The sequence below is a fragment of the Mus pahari genome, chromosome 7 (genome assembly GCF_900095145.1).
Source record: "Mus pahari chromosome 7, PAHARI_EIJ_v1.1, whole genome shotgun sequence".
Classification (NCBI taxonomy): Eukaryota; Metazoa; Chordata; class Mammalia; order Rodentia; family Muridae; genus Mus; species Mus pahari.
In genome coordinates this window covers 102018280-102037408 of record NC_034596.1, presented here as the reverse complement: position 1 = coordinate 102037408, position 19129 = coordinate 102018280, and the positions used below count along the sequence as shown (strand labels likewise).

General features: G+C 50.9%; 1 protein-coding gene across 5 annotated transcripts in view; it reads left to right on the top strand.

Annotated features, from left to right (window-relative positions):
• The window catches only part of Bcl11b (BAF chromatin remodeling complex subunit BCL11B), a 90714-nt gene that overhangs the window by 15009 nt on the left and 56576 nt on the right, over positions 1–19129 (top strand). The window lies entirely within an intron of this gene.

Here is a 19129-nt window from a genome sequence, read left to right as displayed (position 1 = left end):
GCCACCTGGGGGCTCCCTTTTCTGAGGGCCCACCTTCCAGGTGACTCTCCGGGGAAGATGGCTGAAGGAGGCCTGTCTGTTGTGTTTTGGCTACTCTGCTTTTGGTGAGAAAACTCTATCTTGTGCTTAATCCAGAAGTGGACTGGAGCAGGAGATGGAATTCTGGAGGTTGGCTTGGCCCTGTCTTCCTTGGTGATCTTGGCTCAGACCCTGGCTTTGGAGCCAGGCTCGGTTTGGACTCTGTCATTTCCAACCTGGGAACAGTGGCTTCCTCATCTCTAAGATGGAGTTCAGAAGCAGCCCCAACCCCCCCCCCCTTTGTGCTGATTGTTGAAGAACACAGATGACTCTGAGTGTGGCGGTACCTGCTAGGCCCTTATGCATGGCACTTGTCCACCCTCCTCTTGGGACTCAGTTTCCCCTGTTATGAAAAAAAGGGGGTAGGTCCTCTTTTCATGAGCCTGCTTCCCATTTTGCCTGAACCTCAGGTTTTGGGAATCTGTCTGATTTCTAATCCCTGGGGGAACAATGGACATTGGTTTTTTTTTTTGGGGAGGGGGCATGCTGTTTGATTCTACCTGGACAGCTAGTCTGTCTACCCGAAGAACACGTGTGGGGCCTCTGTTCCAAGTCCCACCAGTGTCCTTCAGTGGGTTGTTCCCACTTGGTAACTCTGCCATATGTCCTTCCTGGCTATACCATGGCATGCTAGAGTCTCCCGGGGAGCCTTTGTGCAGTGTGCAAACCAAAGGTTTTTGCTTCTGGGGAATGTGAAAACCCCGTTCTGCTGTGTCTCCCCCCCCCCCCATGAGACAGCAAGGCGAGCTTTAGAGTTCATCTTGCCTTTTGACTTTGGGCTGGGTAGCTTGAGAATTAGAGCCCTATTTTCCTCTTTTGTTAACGGGGAATGAATACTCCTAGCAGACCCTGTGTGATGATGGAGGAAGGGGACTCCAGAAGAGCTTTGGCAGGAGAACTTTTCTCCTGGGGGTGTCCGTCCGGCTGTGCAGCAATCAGATGGAGAAATGTGGAGCCTGTCCTGGAGGTGTTTGGGTCCTGAAGCCCTTAGGACACGGGGGTTAGGGGAGAGGGACATTGCATCCTCTTGGGAGGTGATACAAAGCATGGGCCGGGACCTCAGGTCCCTAGAGGCACTCCGTGTCACTGTCAGCCCAGCCCCTCCACACCTCAGTTGCGTACATTTGGGCTCCAGCTTATCCACCTTACACTGGGAGAATCTGATACCCCCACAGGCATAGGATGGGCAGTGGGGAGAATCTGTGGACCAGCTTGGCCTTGGCTTGGCTTTCTGGTGGGTGTCCTGGCAGCATAACCAGGCCTGGGGCAGACAGACATGGCTGCACACCACCTCCAACATTAAGGCAAAAAGGGTGTCTTGTCCCTTGTCTGTGTTGCCAGGCATACCACTTGGGATAGATTTCAAGAGCGTGGGGACGCTCACCCAGCGTCTGCAGTGCACAGCAGCCTTTGAGGGGTGGCTAGTCCCTACTTGGCTTTCATCTGCTGACCCAGCCTCAAAATCCTCATTTTATGTTGAAGGTCTTTCCCAACGAGAGCCTTCGGTTCACCGTGGGGAAGTTTGCTTAAGAAAGCAACTAAATGTGATTTTTCAAAAGACTCTTAATCTCCCCACAGCTTCGCCCTTATCCTTCCGTTCCCTCTGCCCCCCACCCCCTGCCCTGTTCCCTCCCCTCATACTGTTAATGGCCCACAGTATTTTTATTTTATGCGTGACGGGAGATATCCTTGGACCGTCTGCTCAGTGTCGGGGCAAGAGGAGCGAGGGAGGAGTGGATTTGTTCGTTCTAGAAGAAAATATGTAAAATAAGCCTTTGGAAGATATGTTTGTTCAAAGCATTTAAAATGTTATTCTAAACAAAGGCACAAAGCACTCTGCATGCCGAGTCAGCCACAACTGGCCATTCCTCTTCTTTCAACCCACCCCACCCTTCCTTTCAACCCCGGGGTCTCCTGGTCCTTCCCCACTTGGGTACCAACTTTTCTTCTTCTTCTCTTTTTCTTTTTTCTTTTCGTTTAACAGAAAGAAAAGATTAAAGAGTAAAACATCAGTGGCTCAAATGTATAAAGTAATTTAATATGGTGAGAGCATTAATTATTTTAGCTTAATTGAATTCCGAGGACCCCGCATTCCTTGCAGCTTGGTAGACAAGTCCTGTTTATTATTTCTGTAGATTAACAGTAAAGGAAACACAGATAACTTTCAGTTATTTATTGTAAAATAAATGTGTCAATTCATGTGTAAAGCAAGCTGCTCAAAGATAATTGAGTCTTTATATTTTAAGAGGGGAGCTAGGAAGCACGGGCCCTTCTCCACTCAGGCACCCGGAAATCCTTACAGCTGCTATCCAGATCCCTGGCACACTGGCCTCCATGGGTCCCCTGCGCCTAGCCCCGCCTGTGGCTTCAGGGTCCCTTCCCTGCTGCTCTGTGTCCTGCTGCTGTCTTCACTGGCCTTGATGGCCCCTGCCAGCCGCTGGTGAGCAGGTGGCTGCTGGTTCTTGGGACTCTGGTCCTAGCTGGCCACTGTGGCTGAGTAATTGGTGGGATGGCAAATGGGATGCTCTGAAGTCTGCAGCCTTCGCTTTGGTGGGGCAGCCTTTCCTCTCAACCCTCGGGCCCCAGAGATGGGGAGAGATGTTGTTCTGTAGGTGAGAGTCCCCTTGTCCTTAACTGTGTCTCCAGGGTAAGAGCAGAGCTGGGATTTGGCCATTCGTCCAACCAAAGTGTGATTGACTCTGTCCCTCCCCTTGCCTTGGCAAGGTCTTTTTGGAGATGATAGCTATAGTTTGTGATCTTTTTGTTGTTTTAAATGACAGAGCAGTGGCTCTCAGCTTTCCTAATGCTGCCACCCTTGAATACAGTTGCTCATGTTGTGGTGACCCCAACCATAGCTGTAATTATCTGCGAATATGTAAATATCTTAGGCAATCCCAGTGAAAAGGTTGCTTGACCCCCAAGGGGGTTGCAAGCCACAGGTAGAGCAGCTCTGTGGGAGGATTAGTAAGGTACGGGAAAGATGCTATAAAGCTCAGCTTCTGGAGGACATTCATTCATTCATTCATTCACTGAACACCTAGCTGGTCCCCTTAGGAGGGTTTCCCTCAGGGTATGTGTGAGGAGACACCAGCCCTATCCTTCATGTTGCTGGTTGTCTTGGAATCTTCTTGCTGCTCCTCTGCTATGGAAGAGGAGGTCCCGGACAGCTGGTTTCAAGGGCAGCCCAGGGATGGGGTGATCAGAAACAAAGCCCTGGAGGTCTGACCCAACGGATGCTGTGATGACACCACCCATGGAGGTGCTGTGTGGCCCTCGCGACTCCTTTCTGTGGCCTCTCCCTGCCTCTGTTAAGAACTCTGCTCGGGCACTAGGTCCGTGTACCTAAGGTGACCTGGGTCAGGGATGAGGAGATACAGCATTGACTGTAAGGGAGGGGGATTGTCTATGGGAGCAACGGAGAGGCGGGGGCTCACTGGGTCTGGAGCCTTGTGGGAAAGACAGGATGTAAAGCTACCCTGCTCCCTGGCCCTCAGAGTCAGTTTCCATATCTGTGCATGCAGCTAAGGATGATTGCAACCTGAGTGTGGGTACCTGGTGCAGGGGAGGGCACAGGCCCGATACACGTGTGCAGTGCGCATATGTTGCCCCCTTCCCCATCCCCCACCCCCACCCGAGATCGTCCACCCTGGCAATCTGCTCCCCAGCCCCACACATTCTTTGGTTTTTAAAGGAATGGCTTCCTGAGAGCTGTAGAATCATCAACTGGGTTCTGACACTCAGACACCAGAAGCAATGGCAGGGTGAGACAGTCGGGTGAGGGTTCATGTCCACCCCTCTATCTGGTGCCATGTTGTGACACCATTCAGCGCCTCATCCTGGGAAGGGGACTGGGACTGTGGTGTCTCCTGGGCTGGTCTGAGGGTGAGTGGCTCCTCTCCTCAGTTTCTTCCTGCATCCGCTCTTTAGCACCCTGCAGAGGACTGAATGAAATAAGCTTTAGGATATACTACACAGCGCAGGTCAAGCCAGAGACAGACTACGGGCAGGGGAGAGCACGCTTGGCAGTGAAGGGGATCCCACTCTCTCAGTCTTGGAGCTGAGTCTGCTCCTCTCTGTGGATTCTACATTCTCCTCAGAATTTTCTTAGATGGCCTCCAAAGGAAATTGGCTTTTTCTTGTTATCACCTTGTCCACACCCTAAAGGATACCCAACAGGGAGGAGACTGCCCTCTCTCAGCTGTATTTTCCTTCTCCCTTAATGAAAAAATAAAAAATAAAAAAAAGGAATAAAAAGAGGACATAGCTGATCCCAAGGGACTGAGATTTTTATTATAGATACAAGAGAGAAAACAGGCAGAGATAGAGACAGTCCAGAGAGAAGATGACTAGACCAAATCAGGCCTGAGGAGAGAGAGGAAGCAAGAGAAGAAACAGCAACCAAGAGGGGCAGCCTGAGCTAAGAGACTGGCATAACCAAAATGGCCGAGTTATATAGGGGCCAGGGAAGCCCGGAGAAGGGAAGGCAGAATGCAGTCCCTTGGCAGGAGTTTAGGGTAAGGGTTGCCAGGAGGACCCTACAGCAAGCAGGGACTGAGAGATGCTGGGAGAATATGGAGGCCAGGGTCTACTTTGATAAGTTAACGGGCGTCTCGGCCAGTTGTCCTGGATTTGAGACCTAACGCTCCTCCAACCTCAGATGTCAGTTTTCTGAAATGTAAGATTTAGGGTAGCGGTGACAGGAGGTGGCAGATCCCTAGTTTGGAGGCGACAGGTGGCTGTCACTATGGCGTCTTCCCTAGAAGCCTGAGCAGGGGCCCAGGATGAGCCTGCAGAGCCCTTGTATAGATAGGGCTTGGCTTATGGCCTCAGACACTCAGTGCTGGAGGGAAAGGGTCCCGATGAGCCCCACGATTTACACGCTGCTCTGAGAATATTCACTGCAGGCTATGTAGAAAACTCATTGCGAAAAAAGCGAAGACATTACTTTGGATGTTCGAGAAAGAAAATAAGTGGCTCGTGCTGGAAGCTGGAGATAACCCCACTTGCAGGACGCCTCAAAACACTTGCATTTGATCTATTTGGAGTTGTTATTTTCCCTCCAAATTACGATTAGTTAAATCCATGTATATTGTGGTATGGATTATCTCTCTCTCTCTCTTTTTTACTGTTAAATCGCCAACAACTAATTATTAGTTCTGTCTCTGCAGTGAGGAATGGCCCATGTTCTTCCATCTGAGGGACAGAGCCCTTCGTGAAGATTGGGAGTTGGGTGCTGGTGGCCTGATCTCAGGGCTCAGGATGGGATGTCTGCTGGGTGGTCCAGACAGAGGTCACGCCTGGCTCTTCTCCGCATTGTGCCTGATGGGTTTCCTGACTTAAATTTCAAACCTCCCAACAGATAGAGCTAATCCTAAACTGAACTGGGTTTTGAAGGTTCTCAGAGACATTGAAGGACTTGCTGCAGTCACACAGGAAAGGGGGGTCAGCCCTGGTTGGCCTGGCTCCCTTGGGTAGATGTCTTTAGGGAGAGGGAAGTCTGTCCTTGGGCTGGCAGATTTGGGAGGCAGCAGGCAGTGCCTCTGTACTCCACCTGGGATGACATTTGAATCCCATGCTGAAGTCTGGATGTAGCCAAATCCTCAGGCCCCCCCAAACTTGACCCTTGCCTGTGAAGGCTTTGGAGAGAGGCAGGAGGCATCTGAACAAGCTGTGAGGTGCGAATTTCCATGGGATTGGGTTGGAAATGTTTTTTTTTTTTTTCATTTATGAAAATGTTTTATTGTATACTTAGTGTTGCAATTATTTGCAACCCCACAAATACAAATCGTTTGTTTTATTTTGTGGACCTGAGGGTTCAGTAAGTCTAGTTACTCACATCTGGGAGTCTCAGCCCTCTGGACAACGGGATAATCTTTGCTGGTTTCTAGAATGGGTGGTTTACTGTGAATTTTATCTGATATTGTGGGTCTGTACACCTAGCCCCCAGATCAGTAACTGCTGTTACAGGGCCACTCAGAGGAAGGTTGGCCTCAGAGGTGACACTGGAAGAGCTGGCAGTGCCACCACAGATTTGTTGGCTTGTCTGAACTTAGATCTTACGATCCTGAGTCAGGACAGATGGCCCTTTGCTAGCCGTCACTGCCCAGTCCTGAGGCTTGGGGCCACTCACTCATCTCCCAGAGAGGGTCCCATGTCACTTGTGACAGGTCATGAACCATAAGAACCAGAGCGGTGACAGGGGTGGCTTCAGCTCTGAGCAGTAGTCCACCATTTTACTGGACTTTTCAAACATGGGTCTGTTAGAAGGGCATCCCCTAGCTCCTTTAGGGATGTGTCTTTATGCTGGATGGCGAATTGGCCCATTCTCAGGGAAGTAGCTTGAGAAAGGAGGAGAGGGAAGAGAGAAGGAGAAACTTGGCTCTGGGAGAGAATTTAACCACATTCACTCTGTTACTATTTTTTTTGTTTGTTTGTTTGACAGTAGTTAGCAGTTGAATAGAGTATTTATTTATTTATTTACTTACTTATTTATATATATAGCGTGTGTGATAGGGTTCATTGCTGCTGCTGTTGTTAGTCTTCTACAAAGCTAGGGGGGGATGTGTGTGCCCATGGCCGTGCAAACAAGACCACTTGGCCACTCCTCCTGCCCATCTGGGTCACCTTTTCACGGGAGGCTGAGGCTTCTGTTGTTGGGTTTTTAGTTTAATGCATGCCTATTTAGTATGTGCTGTGTGCCACTATTTCCAAGGGCCTTGTAAAGAAGAAGCCTCTATTTAATCTTATAAACACATCCGGTAGGAGTTAACATGAAGCCCACTTTACAGGCGGGAAAACAAGCTCAGATTCGGTCCTCCCTGAGTCTTGGTTCTATGGGCTATCTCTATCTGTTATCTCTCTGTCCTCTGAACGCTGCAAATCAGCGACTACTTTCGTTTTTTGTAGGAGAGGCAACAGAGCCAGGGTAGGGCCTAAGTCTGTAGGTGGCTCACTGAAACCTGGCTTCTGCTCCGTGCCCCAGAAGGAGTCTTCACTGGGCCATTTCCTCCTGCAGGACCCAGTGGGTTTTAACTAAGTTAGAGGTACAGGCTTTTTGCTTCTAGCTGGACAATGGGTGCTGTCTGCTGGAGGCCATTCTGAGAGGAAGAGGGGCCTGTAGGAGAGTGACTCCACGTGTAATGTACATACCTGTGGTTATGTGTCCACGGCTGGCTGTGTTGGCCCTACACTAGGATCATAACCACCAGGTGGCTTCCGGGTCCAGGGAGAGGAGGGTCAGACTGCAGGGATCTGAAACCTGGAAGGAGTACTCTTGTGTGGCCTTGAAGAGGCCCATTCTCTTTCTGGTTCCCTGTCTTCTAAGCTAAAATGGGAAGAGAAGGGGTGTTAGGGGGGTATGGAGAGGATCAGCTGTACTGGTGAGAGGATTGCTGGGAGGAAAAGGTTGGACCTCCTGGTAAGCCTCAGAACTGGGGGTGGTATCCAAGACTTCCCACACAGAATACTCAGACCAGTGGTAGTAAGCTGTTTAGAGTGCTTCCCAGGCCCGGGCTTACACCCCCCCCCGGGCTTACACCCCCCCCCCCAAGTCCAAACCAGCCACACCTAAGGAGTTGTCAGCATAGCTGTCATCTGTGGGCTAGAGCGAGGGGGGGGGAGGGGAGGCAGCTTCTGTGACATTCAGGTTGTTAGTGTGGCCTTACAGGAACAGGGCAGCTGTGGGCATAGGGACCAGCCCCATGTAAAGTCAGAGCTATGTCAAATGGCTGCAGTCCCAGTGCTCGGGCTACACCCCAGTGATGACACGAATTAGTCCTAGTTAGCATCCGGGGAGAGTAAACTTGGTTTCCCTCGAACTGTCTGAGTGACTTCCTTTCAGCTTTTCCAAGACAGAGCAGATTTCTGGAGAGGGTAGGGGTCCAGTTAGGAACGGCCCTTAAGGTTAGAGGCCAGGTCAGGTCCTGGGTTTAGGGTGCTAGCAAGGGTCTGGATTCTTCTCCCCTAAAAAGAAATAGGAGTGTCCTCCCTTAACCCTTTCCCATCTCCGGCAAATGGCTGGAAAACCGTTGCGGGGTCCTAGACCAGAACTAAGTTCTTTCTTGGAGTCGGAGCTGGGTCTGCCCCACCCCCACCCCACCCGAGTTCAAAGCTAGCCAATTAAGGGGCCCAAACAGTGCGGTCTTCCCTGCATCATTGGCTTGTAAGACTTTCCCTGCCAACCAGGCGACTTTATTCTCTGGGAAGGGGGAAAAAGGCATGTAATTTTCCTGACCTGGCCTTTGCTTTGGGGAAAATGGGAAAGAAAGCGATTTTCGTAAACAGAGTCTTGTCGAGCCACAAAAGAGGTCGGGGTCTGTAGACTGCAATGCAGGGGTCTGGAAAGTGGCCCATGGTTGTGGTAGCGGTCCCTGAGGTTTCAGGGTGTTTTGAGGCTTAACGGGGGACTCTGGGATGGGATGGACATCAAAATCTTCCCCATTCGGACTTTGAACTTCCTCAGGCCCTTGCCATAAGGCACCACTAATGCAATTTCCCTTGCGCCCCGAACGTGCAACTTGAAAGACTCATCTCCTTTCCCGCCTCCGGCCGCCAGCAGCCCCTCCTCCACCCGGCCTCAAGTCCTCCCCTAGACTCCGAGAGAAGGGACTGGGACTGTGCTCCTCGTCCTGGTCCACGTAGTGTGCACCTTCAGTCTCTGAGGAGGAGGGCACTCGGAAGTCTGGGTCTACTGACACCAGTTCACTCAGCAGGAGAACACAATGGCCTCCCTTGGAGCCAGCCGCCCTGTGCTCTGGCTGGGCACGAGGCGCGATGTGCACCCCTACACCTTGGTGACTGCACCCGGGCCTCCATGGGCCCCGCCGGGTCTGCTGGGGACCTCCGTCGCACAGCTTGCTTTCGGGCCCTGGGGCTCTCCAGGTCCTCTTCGGGCCATTCCTGCCCGCCCTCCCCGCCGTGCACGTTGATTGCGCCCTGGGCGGGAGGCTAGCGGGGCCGGGGCCATGCATAATTCCCCGGCTTAATGGAGCAGCTGCCCGCGCGGGGCGGGTGCAGGCGCAGCTGACCCTGCAGCCGTCTGGCCTCGCGGGGCAGGCGCGCTCCTTTCTTCCCAGTCCGCTTCGGCCGGGGTCGGGGGAAGGGGTGGGGGCTGGGCGAGCCGAAAGGCCACTCTTGGGGGGAGGGTCCGTCCTTCCAGTTTCCATTCTTGCAACTTTTGCTTTGGGCTTGGGGGTGGGAGCATCGAGTCGCAGCCGCTCGGATCCGCTCCTGCTGGAGTTGCAGTGCGGGTTTCCGCAGAGCGCGCCGAAGTCCGAAGTCCCAGACTCCTTGCTTCCCCTTCTTTTCTTTTATGTGCCCCTTCCACCACCCCCACCTCCACCCCTGCACCTTGGCGGCCCCCAAGTCCAGCCGCAGTCCAGCAAGCACGCCGCTGGCTCCCCGCCAGCCTCTTTCCCGGGCTGCAGGAGAGGGATGGAGGCGGGGACCCAAGGTCAAGGGCGGGAAGGCCGCCCGCCTTGCGGTCCTTTGTGCACAGGCCGCCCCTCCCCCACCGCTCGCCCCCTCTCTGCCCACCGTGCCTGCGCCAAGTCGAGTGACCCCTGGCCAGAGGGGGGGATTGTAATTTCAGAAGCTGCTGGAAACTGCCAGTGGCCTCTTCCCTGAAGCCGCCACCGCGAGGGGCAGACCTCACAGCCCTTGTGACTTTTGTCCCGACTCCTGGGGCCACTCAGGGACGCTCTCCCCCGCCCTCACTTTTGCCGACATCGCTCAGATGGGATCTTAAGCTCACCTTGGCCTAAGGATCCAGGTGAGCCCGGAAGGCAGGGGCCTGAGTTCTCTCCTGGGAGCTTGAGTTCCTGCAGGGCAGACAGGCCTGCCCCATAGTGGGAGATCAGGACCCGTTGTTTCGTCTTGGGGCTGTGACTTTGAAACACTCGGGGACAAAAGTTATCTCAATTGTGCGGGAATGGGACCCGCCACTGGGGTCGATCGGAACGCGTGGGATTACTGGGAATGGAGTCAGCCCCCTAATCAACCTTTACCACTTCTCTTACCACGCCGCTAGAGAGAACTTGTATGCAAATGTTATCTTGCTAGAATTCCGGTCCCCTGTCTTAAAAGTTGGCCTCGTGGTTGAAGCTCTCCAAGAGCTGTAAAAACAGTTCTCAAAATCCGTGTGTTGCTTCCCTGTGGATTTGCCTTACCTGAGACATCTTTCGCAACATAGGATTGGGTCCAATTCTCTGTTCTCCCCTTTTCAGAAATAGGTCTAAGCTAGACTGAATCGATACGTTAGAACAGTAGGCAGGCAAGGTGGTTTAAAAATGTGTGTCCACGTGTACTTAAGGTTTGGGCCTGATGGTAGGCTGTGCCTTCTGCCCTGTCTGGGTCCTGTGTCAATAATACCTTCCTGGTATTTTGAGAGAAAGTTGATCTTCAAAAGAAAAAAAAAAAACAAAACCCCAAAACGCACAGGTTTAGCTAATCCAAACTTGGAGCAACTGGCTTTTCTGGTGGAGTCTAAAGGTACTTGTCAATTTATTTGTTGAAAAGCCTTGGGGAGAAGTAAGTCGTTCCCTGGAACGGAAACCCTCCAGTCCTGGACAGGAAGGGTTTCTCTGCCTGAACTTGCTCCTGGATTTCTCAGACGTCCATTTATGACAGTTCCAACAAGACAGAAACTGCCTTTGGATATTTATCTGTAAATACGGCTAAAGATCACAATCCTGACTTCAGAATGGGCTGGGAGGAAAAGGCCAGTTCTATGTCGGATTAATATTTATGTACCTGGGTTCCTTTACAGAATGAAAGATGAAACACCGTGTGTGTGTGTGTGTGTGTGTGTGTGTGTGTGTGAGTTCTTCCCAGTCAAGGGAGATGAGCATCCAGATGAGCATCTTTGGAGGCTAGGTGTGTGAGAGGAGGGTTCACATTTCATACTTAATGGCCACCACCCACAAGGAGAAGGCCAGCTAACCACTTGTGCTTGCTTTCCTTACTTTGACAACTCAAAAGTAATTTTAAAAATTATACATGATTCTCCCCCACCTCGATTTAAGTCTTAAGGCTTCACAGTGGAAGGTTTTCCTCTAGGGCTGGATGCAGCGCACTCCCGCCCCCGCCCCCATCCCCCCATCCTTCGGGGTAAGGGTGTGTAGATCTTTCTTGCCTCGGTGCCAGTGTTGGAGTGACAGAGTGCTGCCTGGCTACGTGGTTCTGAGCCCTGAGCTGTGTCCTCAGGGCACAGGTGGCTTGGCTTGGCTTTGTTCAGGAGCTGCGTGTGGGAGGTGTGCATGGAAATGGAGCCCTCCGTCGTCGGCAGTTCAGCCACTGGGGTCGGTAGCTGAAGCGGTGGGTGTCGAGGAGGAAGCCTGCAGCAGCACCCCTGGCCACCCCCTTCACTTTCACTGTTGGAGACATCTCCGTGTTCCTGTGGGCTTTCCTACGCCGCCGCCGCTCCCCTTGATGGCACTGCTTAGGCATTTGATAAATATTTGTTGCTTTTGGAGCATCAGGTGCTACCTCAGGGCCTAGGCACTGGGGTGGAGACTGGAACCTTCGACAGGCAGCCTGGCCTATCCTTCAACAGTCCAGGGCCAGCCAGTCCCTCAGCTGATGCCTGTATCTGTAGAATGGGGATGTGTGTCTTTTTTTTTTTTACTAACCAGTCTCCATCTATATAGGAGCAAAAGCCAGTGGAGCGAAGCTACGGCTGATTTCATAGACATCATACCAGCGAGACTGTTATTGTTTGGGCCCTGGGGGCGGGGTGACTAATTTGCAAAGAGGAAAGGAATCCAACAGCTGCTTGTATAGGGTGTTGTTTTTAATGCGAAGAGGAAGCATTTGGGGGCTTTGGGGAGAGGCTAACGGCATACCACAAGGAAGCGCCCCTCCCCCACCTCCATTCACTTCAGAAGCCCTTCTCCGTAGCTCCCAACCTCCAGCTCCTTATTTTTTTGGGGGAACCTAAAGTGATTCATTATCTTAATACCTAGTGGTGTTGCTGTTACCCTTGACCTGAACACCCCAGAAAATGTCCTCTCTCCTCCAGATACTAGGTTCTGACCATGGAAGGGTAGGGAGCGAGTTGGGGGTGAGGGTGAGGCTGTGTATGTGTGTGTGTGGGGGGGGGTATAGGATACATACTTGGGGGAAACGTATACAGCAGGCAGCCTTCAAATGCGTAGTCTTGCTCAGTGCAGGTGAACTGGGATATGGCTTTCCTTTCTCTGCCTCCTCCAAGCTCTCAGAAATTAGCATCTGTACCCATTGAGCACGCAGCTGGTGGCTATGAAATGGTACCTTCCTTCACTAGGGAGAAGCGGGTCTCCAGTGGCCTGCAGGGGGCCAACGTTTTACTTTTTTTTTTTCTTTCAGTTTTTATATTCAAAGGGGCTTCATTTCTTTTCCCTCTGCAAATGCTGGGTGACCTGAATTCAAGTTTTAATAATAACTTCTTGCTGGACCCAAAGGCTCCAGGCTCATCCTGCTCTTTAAGTTTACGGACACCGACCTTGCTGTGCATCTGAAGTGGTTGTCAGCTTCGGTTTGGGATGGGGTGGGTGGGTGTGCACCCTCAGAGTCCCTGTTCCAACCACTGGACTGGAGCGGGGTGGGTGGGTGGGGATCGAAGATAGAAGAAGGCTAGGTCTGTACCGGAAGGTAGGCTTGCAGCCAGGTGCGTGGCACCTGTAATTGAATCCAGACCTGCGTTCCCGAGTGGGCACGCAAGGATGCGCAAGGGAGGTATCGAGGTTCTAGGCTCTCTCTGTGGCTGGATCTGGCATGGAACAGTCTTCCGACTCGGTGGAGCCCAAATGGTGTGTGGAGAAGCCAGGGAGCAGCAGAGAGCCTAGAAGCCCGTGCACGTTCTGTTCGCACGCGTCGGCTCTTGCATCTTTTGTTAGTGGCGGTTCCTTAATTAACCCGCGGATTAGGGCTGCCTTCTTTTGACACGTACATATATTTTGGGGTATAATATTCTTGTTCTCCTCAAACTCCAACCGGAACTGCTCAGGAGCTTCCCCAGGGAGCTATACCCTCTTCTCTCCCTCTTGTCTTCCCAGCTTTTCCCTTCCTGTTACCCTCCTACCCACCCTTCCTTTAAACCCAAGTGGGCTTGTAGCAGAGTGGAGGACGGGCGTGCTACACACAGCTAAATAAATCATGTTTACGCTTGGCGTTCTTGGTAGTGAAAAAGCTGTTGGCTGTTTCCACTTCCGTATTTCTCAGCATTTGCTTCCTACCTGCTTTTGAGTCCATGCCCAGAAATAGTAGTTTTGTCAAATGAGGGGATAATGCCAGCCAGCCTTTCCTGCTGCCAAAGAAGCTGCTGGATTTTGCAAAAACAGAGTGACGTTTTTTTAGTGACACTGATTCCCCCCTACCCCCTCAAAGAAATTAGGGTGTAGAATAAGGGGTATTTAAAATGCACATGGAGCAGGGGAGGGGGAGGGGAAGCTTCCTAGCCCCTTCTACTCAGGGCTTGTAGCAGGCAAGGTTAGAGAAGGAAGGTCTGGGTTTTTGTTCGATTCTCTCAGGGCAGCAGGCACCCGTAGGAGGTGTAGAGGCTGTTCTGAGCCTGGAGAGCTGAGTCAAGCTCTTTTCAGTCCCAAGACTTCATTTTCTCAGATGTGGAGATACGGTGCAATGCATTTCTTTTTTTTCTTTCTTTCCTTCTGTTCAGTTTTGGGTCTGTTTAGTTCCAGAGGCTTCCAGAATGGTACTTGCCCGAATTCTTTCTCTGAGGTACCAGTTAGGAATGTCACCCTGGGCCGGGGTGGGAGCCTGTCTGCACCTGACTGACAGTCAGTGGTTCTGTACAGCATGAGGTACGCAGGCCTCCCGCCTCTGCCTTTAACCCGTGATGCTGTTTTGGGGGCATGTGAAAAAGTCACTTTCGTGATGGGTCCTGTCTGCCAGGCAGAGGACTTCCTGGGTAATCGAAGCCAACTGCAGGCTTGTGGATTAAAAAATGGAAAGAAACGATTTCAAAAACAAGCAAGTGGCAGATAAACACTCCGCTCCTGGAGGAAGGTGGGACCTGATTTCTCTGGAAGATTCCTGCAGGAATTCTGTCCGTGGTCAGGCACATCAGCCCTGCTGCAAAGATGGCCAGGAAAAAAAAAATCACAATAAAATCAAAGTCGGCATGCTATGCTTTTCCACAATTTCTAATGGAAATATTTTGTAGTAAAGATGGTATTTCCATTGAGGACTGTGCTGTCAGCATCTTTAATTACATTAAATAGTGGTATAAGTCTCAACTGAATGTAAACCTCCGGCAGGTCCGCTGCCATGGGCTTGCTAGATTGACTTGTAAGCATCAAGGTTGCCAGTGTTAACATGATAGCCACGTTTATTAAATTAATCCCATGAAGTGTTAATTTTTATGTATTTTGTTGTACACACACCCCACATGACCTCTGGTGTGTTAGAAGAAAATGAATTTCACATCAAAAAATAAAATTAAAGAGGTGGCTGTCAGACTGCTTGGTCCCCCTTAAAAGGAAATGGGTGATTTTTTTTTTCATTTTTTAAAATTTTTATTTAATTTTTTTTTGCCATCAAATGCTATTAGGTTGAAAAGCAGGCTCACAATATGTGTATTAAATACCATCCACGTACAGAAAACGGAGGTAAAGAGACGACTTGGTTGAAAGTAATTACAGGCCTGCTCTGTTCTTTAGTCAGTGACATTTCAGACCTAGCTTAGAAACATAAAGAGACAGAAAGAGCCTGCCCTTACGTGAGGCAAAGCATTCAACCCACATTCTGTGTCCGTTCGAAAGAGGCACAAAGAAATGACAGGGTGGAAGTTAGCTAAGTCTAGAGGAGAGCTGGATTAAAAAAAAAATTATAATAGGGGAGTTCAATTGTTTGTAACTGACATGTGCGTTAAGGGCTAGCAGGGAACCTCTTTTTAGAATTGATTTTTTTTTCCCCCCTTGAACTTTCTCTTTACCAAGTTTACTTCTATTCCATCTGAAACAAGAAACCCTGCCACCCCAGAGGCTGGGTGATCACTTCTGTCTTGGTGAAATTTTAGGGTCCGGGATGTAGAAGGGTCGGCTGTGCTGATTTGCCCCATCCTGGGCGGCCCCACACGTGTAGCGTGCTCCACGCTCTGGGCCGGAGTCACTGCGTTAAACCGGTGCTCCTGTCCTTTCGTTCCTTTTTTATCGGCCTGTGCTATTTTCTTTCCTAATTCTCCAGGATCCTCACGGTTCAGACTTGCATCTCCTCCTCATTCTGTGTTTTCCCCAAACAGAAGCTAAGGTTGGAGCTCCTGACACCTTCTGAACTCTGCAGCTTCCAAACCTATTTTGTATGGGATCAGACTTTTGATGAGAGACAAGTTCAGTGTTTTCGGGTTACCAGTGTCAGGCCCAGTGGATGCTGTCGGGGAGGATAGAGGAGTCCTTCGTTTAAAACTCCCAGGAGTCCCTAAATCTGACAATTCATTTCCTGGGTTAGTGCCCCCTGGTCACGTGACTTGCTTTCATTATGGATTTCCTCCCGACTCCGCCCCCTGAGCTGGAAAGGAAAGGAAACACGGGGACCTATCAGGGGCGCATGAGCAAGCTTGTCGCTGGAGTCTGGTCCTAAGTTTTATTTGTGAAAGGACTGAAGGGTCTTGACCTGTAAGTCTCAGGTTCTTTTTTTCTTGGAATGCAAACAGTGTACTTAGCTGTTGAGTTCCATTTCTAGGCGGTATCTTCATGGGCTCTGAGCCCGTGCACACATGCAGTAAACCATTTGTTCTGGAGGCAAAACCGAGATGAAGTTTCTGAAGTACTTGACTGACTGGAATCAGAGGGCCGACTCTGATAAGGGCTGATGCAGCCACGCAGCTTTTGTTTAAAAGGCCTAGCGTGGGAAACGGGGTGGGGGCTTCCTTTGCTAGGCATTGGCTATTTTTATAGGTAAGATTAGAGACTCTTGTCAGTCCCAGCTTTGTCCTGGCCCCTGTAGACTCCAGGTGGATGCCTCAGCCTGCCCAGGTTTCTGACACAGATGTATGTGCATGCTCCTGGTGCGTGTTGGCATCTCTAGCTTCTCTCTCTCTCTCTCTCTCTCTCTCTCTCTCTCTTACAGATGTGCTCACCCATGTTTCTCTAACTAGTAAAACACATGGCCTTCCCCTCTGGTGTCCCTAGGCCATGTCATTCTCAGAATCCTGGACCCTGGTTTGGTGGGGTATGCCTGCCAAGACCACAGTTGATGACTGCTACTTACTGGTCTGCGTGCAGCAGCCTGAAGCCACCGGCTCAGGCTATAGCAGCCTTTGAATGTAGCTGATGTGCAGTCTGAGAGCTCCAGGCTCCCTCAAGAGAAGCAAAAGAAGAGGTTGTGGTTTCAAGTTTCCTCAGCAGGTGCTCATCTGGGGGCTGGAACGGTGGGGCTCAAAGGACTGACTGGCTCCTCCACCTCACCCTGGGTAGATCTGAGGAGATGCTTCAGGGTCATCTGACACCTTCCTGACATGTGGACCATCCTCCCCTCCCTGCCCCTGGAGCCTTTGGAAGCTTCTGGAAGATTCTGGAACAGGTGGTGTAGCCTCACCTGTCTTTGGCTTTGGGTACAAAAAAAGGGGACCTGTTTGCCCCAGGGGATTTTAGCAGCTCCTTGTTTTGAGGAAGTTACAATTGAAGGCCATGGGAAGAAACAAACGCTCCTGGACCTTGGGAAGTGATGCTGTGCAGACCAGCTTTGACTGCTAGATGCTAGATGGTCTTCCAATGCTGGCAGGAGGCAGAACTCAAGGTTTTTGGTGTGCCGTCGTCGCAGGGTGCAGCCCTTTCTCTGCATCCCTTAACCTTTCCCTGGAATGCCTGTCAGGGAGTTAAAACTGTGCTGGTCTTTGTCAGCTACAGGGATGACAGAGGAGGGAGGAGCTTGGGGGGGGGCGGGGAAGGCAGCCTGGCTCAGGATCCAAAAGCAGTGCTACTTTCTCTTAGGGTGCCCCTGAGCCTTTCACGTTGGCCACAGGAGAGATGTCCAGCTGTGCGCGCGGGGCTGTGAGTGGTGTCCCCCAGTGGTCATTTCAGAGAGAGGTAGTAACCGTGGTTTCAGGCTCAGTCCTGAGCAGTTGCCTGTGGTCCTTCAGGCTGTGGCCCGACATGTTCTTCTCTGCCATGGACACCCACAGAGGCCTTCTCTGAGTCCAGTCACAAGCCGTGGATGATGGGGGACATGAGACGAACGAACTCATCTGCATCCAACATTCAGCCAACCCCAGCCACCTGTAAGACCACCAACCCTTGAGCGCCTTGAATTCAGAGAGAGGGCATGGTGGGTTTGGCTGATGTCTCCCATGAGAAGAGCTGGGAGGAACTCTAAACGCATCTGGGAGGCCCCATTTTCCCCTTGTGGCAAAGGACTCGTGCACCCCACATTCCCAGCAGCCGGGGTTTGAAGACTTATGATGGCCATCATGAGCTGTGTGCTCCTGAGACAAGAGGGGGCATCAGACAGAGGGTGTGGAAGGGAGAGCTGGGAGTTGGGGAGCCCTTAACCTTTCCCCCAGAGTTTTTAGGTTGGGCAGTTGCTGTAAGCCTGGCTAGCCTTCCCCTGACTGGCTTTCTGGCTCTGCCTTGGAGGCCTGGCCTGGCTTCTGGCAGTAGATTACTAGAGCGGTGGATTCTCTCTCCTGCTTCATTTTGTCTCTGCTTTTTTATTTCTTACAAATGGAAGAACAAAAAGAATGCACTTGTTGAGCATTTGCTCCCCAGACCTGGGTCGCTTTGACAGTGAGTGACAGAGGGGCTTTCTTAGGATCATTTCTAGTCCTCCTGTCTCAGCTACTCCCTACCCCCCATCCCCCCAAGCAGAGAGGGAGAGAAGCTGGTGATGGCAGGCCCAGACCTTGTCTGGGGAGTTACCCAGGGCCTGTCTCCATTAAGGTGGCACCCCACCCCTTTGAAACAGGAAATTGCCAAAATGGATGTCATTGGCTGCTAATTAGGTGAATTTTAACTGCAGGATCATTTTACCAGCTAATGCCGTTATTATGTGCTTCCCCACGACCTGTGGTGGAGCCCTTAAGGTACAAGCTCAGCCTCAGCAGCAGAAATCTAGGAGTTGCTTGTTCAGGTTCTCCTGCGTGGCAGCTGGCTTTCTCTGTTCCTACTTTCCGTGTTTACACCAGGGGCAGTGAGAGCAGATCCTGAGATGCCCAGGCTGTGGGCACCAGTGCCCCTCATCCCTATGTGGCATGGTCCCCCAATTCTTGGGAACAGCCCAGTAGCTGCTGTGTATTATGGTTTGTGCCTATCTACGTGGTACCACCACGGGGCAATCATGCTTTTCAAGTCTAATCTGCCCTCACCTCCATCTTCTCTCTCTACCAAACCGGAAAAAGAATCTTAATTTCCTGTTGAGCTGGGAGGAGCGGGCTAGAATCAGGATAATGACTCTTAAATATGAGCAATGCGTCTGGTTCCATGTTATTTTTCCTCTACCCTCTTAATACACAGCATTTTTTATCATCCTTAAGACAAAGTAGCTGGCAAAATATTTAAGTGATCAGAAACAAATGTTTTTATTTGCCTGCGTGCGAATTGGGTTATCTGCCTATCTTGTTTACGAAATCCGGGGCTGCCTTCCCGCACAGTATGCTCGCCTCTCGAATCTTCCCCGGCTCCCATTTCCATATTTCTGCGTGCTTGTTCTTTGTTAATCACTTGGCAAGCGCTTATTTGAATATTAAAAATTTCTTTAATCATCAAACGCAGGAGCACAGTCTCATGAATATTCATATTCTCCCCCCCTCCTCAGACTGGATTCTAGTTCATTACCCCGCAGTAAAAGCCAAACAGCCATCAATCGCTCTCATTACTGGCTCTGGCGTTTTGATTGGCTGCCTGCTGCCCATAGACCTTTCTTTCTTTCTTTCTTTCTTTTTTTTTTTTTTAAATTTCCCTTCTCCTATGAGCTGTCTTATACCTGCCAACAACTTTAAAAAAATCAACAATGCAAGAATAAATTTCTCTGGTTAAAAACAACTTAGCAAACTTGTCAAACAGCCCTTGTAGCTTGCTGGGCCCTCCCGGGACACCGGAACTACAAATCTCCCTCCTCAGTC